General features: G+C 36.7%; 1 pseudogene; it reads left to right on the top strand.

Annotated features, from left to right (window-relative positions):
* The first annotated feature begins 973 nt into the window (after window positions 1–973).
* Window positions 974–5,638, top strand: LOC127677844 (proliferation-associated protein 2G4-like; annotated as a pseudogene).
* The last annotated feature ends 1,398 nt before the right edge of the window (window positions 5,639–7,036 follow it).

The raw sequence follows: 7,036 nt of genomic DNA, 5'->3' as shown, positions 1-7,036 counted from the left end.
CATGATAATAAGAAACATAGCAGAAGTCTGGGAGGCTAGACTGTGGCTAATGTTTCAGCAAAATGGTCAATGCTGAGTCTGACAGGATAGTCCTTAAGGCTGTAGGAAAGAACTTTGAAAATCTGAGTTTAGCAATGCAAAATGTAAGGATGCAATATGACTTGTATAAGGAGCATCACAGACCTAAAAGAACAGAGGTAGCTGCACTTTGAGCCAGCTTGTGAAGAAGATACAAAGGCAGGCAGATCCCTGAGTTCAAAGTCAGTCTGGGAGAGAGCTAGTTAAGACCTAGGTGTGATAGGTATGGAAATCTCAGAGCAAGATCCTACCTAAATAACATATATATGTAGTGTCATCTTTTAATTCTATTAACTTGCTTTTAGAACCATTTTCATTGTGTCGCATAAGTTTGGCTATGTTGTGTATTCATTTTCTTTCAATTTTAGATAGTCTGTAATTTCTTTTTAATTTTTGCCTCTACTCATTTATTTTTCATTTTGTAGTTACTCTGTTTCCATGAATGTGTAAACTTTCATCTATATAATATTAGAAAGAAAGAAAGAAAGAAAGAAAGAAAGAAGGAAAGAAAGAAAGAGACCAAGTGTGTAAGGAGACAAATTTGTATTGTTGTGATAGCTTAAATGGAAGAAAGGGACGAGGAAAATGAAATAGCTGTATTTTGTTTTTAAAAATAAAACAAAATATTCTAAATTTAGTATATATTCAAAGGGAAATTTTACTAGTCATAAGCAAAATATAATCATGTAACTTGTATAACAATCTATAGAATCTGATAAGCATGTTAGTCAAAATAATCTCCAAACAGATACATGCTTCATGCTTATATATGTAGCATATATGTTTAAAGTTCCATGTGTGTGTGTGTGTGTGTGTGTGTGTGCATGTACGTGCATATGTGTTATAAATCCAGAACATAGAACATAAGAAGGGAGAAAGAAATCTTATGGTGATGATGGAGATGGTAGTGGCGGTAGTGATAGGGATTGGAAGCCAATGTGGTAAAACGGGTTTGAGAGAAGTGGACCAGTAAGAGATTGACAGATGAGGTGAAGTAATAGTAGGTGAAGTTTGGGATGAACTGAATAAGTCCTGTGTGTGTGTGTTATGTGTGTGTGTGTGTGTGTGCCATTATAAAGTCCATGGATCTTTCACTTCTATTTAAAGCATTCTTTTTAATTTGTAGAAAATAATTGTGCCAAGATACAACTTTTCCAAAAAGCATAAACTCACAGTTTAAAAAAAAAATTCAAAAAAGAAACAAGGAAATAAAAAGAAAATATGATATACCTTTCCTCCCTTTCCTGTAGTGTTTCCTGTAGTGGGAGGCATAATTTAGAAAACACACACTGCTGTTTCCTTATTTCAGTTTTTAAAATCTAATAATGTAAAAATGCAATGCATCATGAAATCAATGTTGGGGTTTCTAAACTGTTATTTTAAAACTTTAAAATACAATGCTTAATATTTTACCAAAACTTTCTATTTGCTATTTTTCTCCAAGTTCTATACATTTCAAAATATCTCTGGATTGCTGAGTTTTCTATTCAGTGGGCATCTACATTGTCAAGAGCATTATTTTGCATACTAATTGATGCATTTGGTCCTTGATTCATGGGCATCTGATCAGCATTTCAAAAATATTCTCAAATTATTTTCTCCTAAATTCAAGTGAGTTTTTTTTTTTAAAAAAATATTTTGGTGGGTTACAGCTTTGCTATGATTTCATACAAAAAGATTTTATAATTAAAATGCTGACACAATGTATGCTATAAAAGCATGAACAGGCTAGCTATAAAAATACTTATGATTGCTTTGGCTTCCTTTGCAGAGCTTGTGCTACAGTTAGCAGCAGTTGTGACTGCTGATAATAGTGTGCCTTCAGTGTGGCTCATATGTGCTCATCAGATGCTATTTTTGCTTTATATAGTGATCAAACTTTTTCCTCTTGTGCTTCATGTTGCCCTCACTTTACATTCCTCTTCTGGAAGATCACTTGTAATGAGCAGTCTCAATTAAGCTGAATGTCAGTATGTCCAAGATTTCAATCAAGCGATGAATTAGATTTGACAGCGATTGCCTTTGCCATGTGCTGTCACCACACCCTATCAAACCAAAGGCCTTTGCAACATAGGTATTATGCAGAGTTTAGATAAAAACTTTACAAACATAACTTCAGGAAATTTAAGAGCTTCTTGAAATAAACAAAGTTCTGCCTAAAGTGTAGCAGTCTCTCTCCTCTAAATGGATAAAGAGCACAAGAAACCTGGCTCTAAGCAGTCTTCAGAGAATAATGTGGCACAAAGCACAGCACAGAGAAGGAGCGGGATGGAAGCTAGACTGAATCGATAATTTCAGCCCAGATTATCAGGAGACAAGCTACTTTAACCTAAAAGAATGTTAGCAGTGTTTCACTTGATAAATAGGTCACTCAGTAGTTAAGGTCAATCTCTATGGATAAACCTACTTACTGACTGAATGATTTTAAAAGGCTTTTTCTTTAATGTAGACATGTGCTTTTCATTTCTAAACCCTTACTCATTCTTTACTTGGACATTGGCACTGATTTCCATGGATATTAAATAAGCATGTTGCCATATATAGAGAAACTATATGATGTTTCATAGTTAAAAATATTCTAAATCATTGCATTAATCCATGTCCCCTCGAAGGGGAAAAGGCTATTAAATTAAGACTGATCTTGAGGTTATATTTTAAAAATAATGTACAAGAAATAATTTACACAGACAAAAAGTCTAGAAAATACTCTGTCTAAAGAGCCTGGTAACAAGTTATAATGGGATGTCCCTTGGAGAATTAGTCAATTTTAAGATCTCACCCCACAGTAACGTTTTCTTTATTTTTTTAAATTTATTTATTTTTATTGAATATTGTCTCCATTTACAATGCCAATGGTAAAACCTTTCCTGATATCCCCCTCCCATAAAACCCCCAAGCCCCCCCCTTCCTCCTTCCCCTTGCCGCCACATATATGCCTGTCCAACCAACAAATTCCCTCCTCCCCCCCCCCACCCCACAGCTGGTTACCCTTTGTTCAGACCTCTGTTGAGCCTTTACCTGACCAAGGACCATTCCTCCCACTGATGCCCAACAAGGACTTCCTCTGCCACATTTTTGGCTGGAACCATGTGTGTCCCATGGTTGATGGTTCAGTCCCTGGGAATCTTGGGGCATCTGGGTGGCCAAAATCATTGTTCTTCCTATGGGGCTGTAAACCCCTTCAGCTCCTCTGGACCACCCCTCAACTCTTCCATTGGGGACCCCACACCAAGTCCAATAGTTGGTTGTTAGCATCTGCCTCTGTATTTGTAAGGCTCTGGCAGGGCCCCTCCAGAGACAACGATGGCATGCTCCTTTTGGTATACACTTATTGTTGTACATAATAGTGTCAGAGTTTGTTGACTGTTTATAGGATGAATCCCCAGGTAGGGCAGTCTCTGAGTGGCCTTTACTTCAGTGTCTGCTCCACACATTGTCTTCCTTATTACTCCTCTGATTATTTTGTTCCCTTCCTTAGAGGAACCAAAACATCCTCACTTAAGTCCTCCTTCTTCTTGAGCTTGGTGAATTGTCACTTGTTTATTTTAAGCTTTTGGGCTAACATCCACTTATTAGTGAGTGCATACCATGTATGTTCTTTTGTGACTGGTTTGCCTCGCTCAGGATGACACTTTTTAGTTCCATCCATTTGCCTAAGAATTTCATGAATTCATTGTTTTTAATAGCTGAATAGCTCATAAAATTACAAAGTTTCTGTAAGGCAAAGGACACCATCAAAAGGACAAATCAGCAACCAACAAATTGGGAAAAGGTCTTCACCAACCCTACATCTGACAGAGGGCTAATATCCAATATAACAAAGAACTCAAGAAGTTAGACCCCAGAAAACCAAATAACCCTATTAAAAATGGGGTACAGAAATAATTAATTTTCCCCTAAAGAACTTCAGATGGCTGATAAGCACCTTAAGAAATGTTCATCATCATTAGTCATTAGGGAAATGCAAATCTAAACAACCCTGAGAATTCACCTCACACCAGTCAGACTCACTAAGATTAAAAACTCAGGAGATAGCAGGTGTTGGCAAGGATGTGAAGAAAGATGAACACTCCTCCAATCCTGGTGAGAATGCAAGTTGATACAACCACTTTGGAAATCAGTCTGGCTGTTACTCAGAAAACTGGGCATGACACTTTCGAAGGATCCTGCTATACCACTCCTGAGTATATACCCAGAGGATTCCCCGGCATGCAATAAGGACACATGATCCACTATGTTCATAGCAGCCTTATTTATAATATCCAGAAGATGGAAAGAACCCAGATGTCCCTCAATGGAGGAATGGATACAGAAAATGTGATATATTTATACAATGGAATACTATTCAGCCATTTGAAATGTAAATAAAAAATTATATCAAATAATAAAAAAAAAAACTTCCTTTTGAAGATTTCCTGGTATTTATATATAACACTTGTCAGTAGGTCAATGAAACATTCTCCAAACCTGATAGATAGTTATAATATTATAAATGTTATACTTAATGATTTAATCATTTTTAAAGGACATGATTTTTAATAAGATACAGGGAACTCTCTGTTTGTCTTTCCATTCTGTTTCTTACTGGTGCTTTCCTTGAGATCAAAGAACTCTGACTATAACTTGTAGCTGGGATGTGAGACAGACTGCAACTCAAGGAGATCAAACTGAAGTCATCGTAGTCAGAAGGTATCCAGCAAATATGAGCACCAGGAACAAACATGAGGAGCTGCTCATGACTAATTATCAGATGATGGGGGAAGGGTGACATTGCTAACAGGGCACTTTGGTGGAAGTTGCCTGCTCAGGTATGTCAGCACTGTGCCTCTGTGAGAAAGGCAACCCAAGTAACAGGACAGAAAGCAAATAGTTTTGTAGATTATCTGGTTTGTACCAAACCCAGGGACAAGAATATGCATGTGACAGAAGCCTGGGAAAAATTTTTCCATTCATTTAACTACATGCCAGTAGAACCTATACTTTCACGATAATTGAAGAAGCATGTAATCCAGGGAAAGAAAATCATCCAGAATCCTACAGACCATGACCTACAGCAGTCAGACCATGTAAATGTTGAATTTGCAACGCATGAAGTTTATGCTGTGGGTAGCCTCTCCAGCTAAGGAGAAGGCAAGAGCAAAGGCATAGGACAGAGAGCCATCATTTACAAAGGAAACCCATCTCCACAATATGGCCTGAAAATGAATATGACCCATGCCTTTACCCATGGGTTGGAAAGGGATTTTGATATTGTGTTTTTTACTTCAAGAGCAATAGAAAATGAAAAGGCTTAACTGAGTGTGGTAGAGAGTGCCAAACATGAGCTACGGTAGCCTTTCACTATACTCTAGGCAAGGAGGGAGAATTTGTTGCCCAGTTTGAATTTACATTACTCATGCACAATGGTCCCGTGCCGATAACCAGTGTGTACATTAAGCATGACTCCTAAAAGTTCTAAAAGTATTAGATGGAGGTCCAGGATGCAGAGGTAAAGGCTCTTCTCAGACTTCTACAAGTTGAAAGAGAAAGAAAGAAAGAAAGAAAGAAAGAAAGAAAGAAAGAAAGAAAGAAAGAAAGAAAGAAAGAAAGAGAGAAAGAGAGAGAAAGAAAGAAAGAACGAAAGAAAGAAAGAAAGAAAGAAAGAAAGAAGGAAAGAAGGAAAGAAAGAAAAAAGAAAGGAAGGAAGGAAGGAAAGAAAGAAAGGAAGGAAGGAAGGAAGAAAGAAAAGAAAGAAAAAAAGAAAGAAAGAAAGAAAGAAAGAAAGAAAGAAAGAAAGAAAGAAAGAAAGAAAGAAAAGAAAAATGGAAAAAGATCTCTCAAACAGTGGAGAAACCTTAGAAAAGAATGAAACTGAATATTCAATATGTAGCTCTTGCTGTCCTGGAACTTACTATGTAGACCAGGTTAGCCTGTAATTCACAGGGACCAGACTGTCTTTGCCTCCTGAGTGCTACAATTAATGGCATGAGCCACCATGCCCAACTTTCCCTTTGAAATATTTGGATTTCCCTTCTGAGAGCCAGAGTCATTGAGTGAAGAGGACTGAGTTCCTGAAAGAGTGGACTTGTCTACTTTGCTGTAGAGAAAGGTTACAATTTATTCCTCTGTAATGACATCCCAAGGAACTAAGGCTCCCACTTACTTAAGAGGTTTTTAAAGTGACATGACATTAAGATAAATTTGGATTTGCAAATGGAAAAATAAAAGCCACAAGGAAAAAGCTAAAGATTAATAAACAATAATATCAATTTGTATGATCTTGCTAACAAGTCCCTCTTGATAATAATTCAAAGCATTTGTGTTTAAATTCTTAAGGCTTTGCTGTGTATTCCCTATTCTTCTTGCACTCACATGTAATGGTTGCTATGGGTGACCTAGAAATGAAACCAATCATGGCACTATAATTTAAAACTAAAACAGCTGGCAAAAATCTTCGCTCTTGGAGCATGTTGTCGTAGAAGTAAATGAAAAGGTTGGGAGACTTTTCATTTGCTTCTGTGATAACATGAGCTACTTGAACTAAGGAACATATTAATGTTTCTGCTGAAGTTTTCTATTACATGTCAGGAGCCCCATTCCAAGATATCACTGTGGAGGTGATAGAAAAAGACAGATCATAGAATGAAATGGTTGGTCCTAACACAAAATAATCAGGCATCTTTATATTTCCACTTTACATTATAACAGGAAGCCTGATTAGATTCTGATTCTGTGGATTTTACCTAAAAATAAACCCAGCTAGGGAGGTAGTCTTTTTTCCTGGTTCTTATTATAAAAGAATCTCTTTTAAAGGAACAGGCACATCATAATCACAGGAGTTTAATTCTTGCATAGACAAAGCTAGAGAATGCCAGAAGGAATTCCCATGTGTCATTTAATGTATTTGAAATATACTAATGAAGTCTTTTATTTTTTAGAAAACAAGCTTTCATTTGTGATCATGAATATGGCCATTTAT

This window comes from Apodemus sylvaticus, chromosome 2 (genome assembly GCF_947179515.1).
Source record: "Apodemus sylvaticus chromosome 2, mApoSyl1.1, whole genome shotgun sequence".
NCBI lineage: Eukaryota > Metazoa > Chordata > Mammalia > Rodentia > Muridae > Apodemus > Apodemus sylvaticus.
The sequence above is the reverse complement of the archived record's forward strand: the minus strand, read 5'-3'. Positions and strand labels throughout refer to the sequence as shown.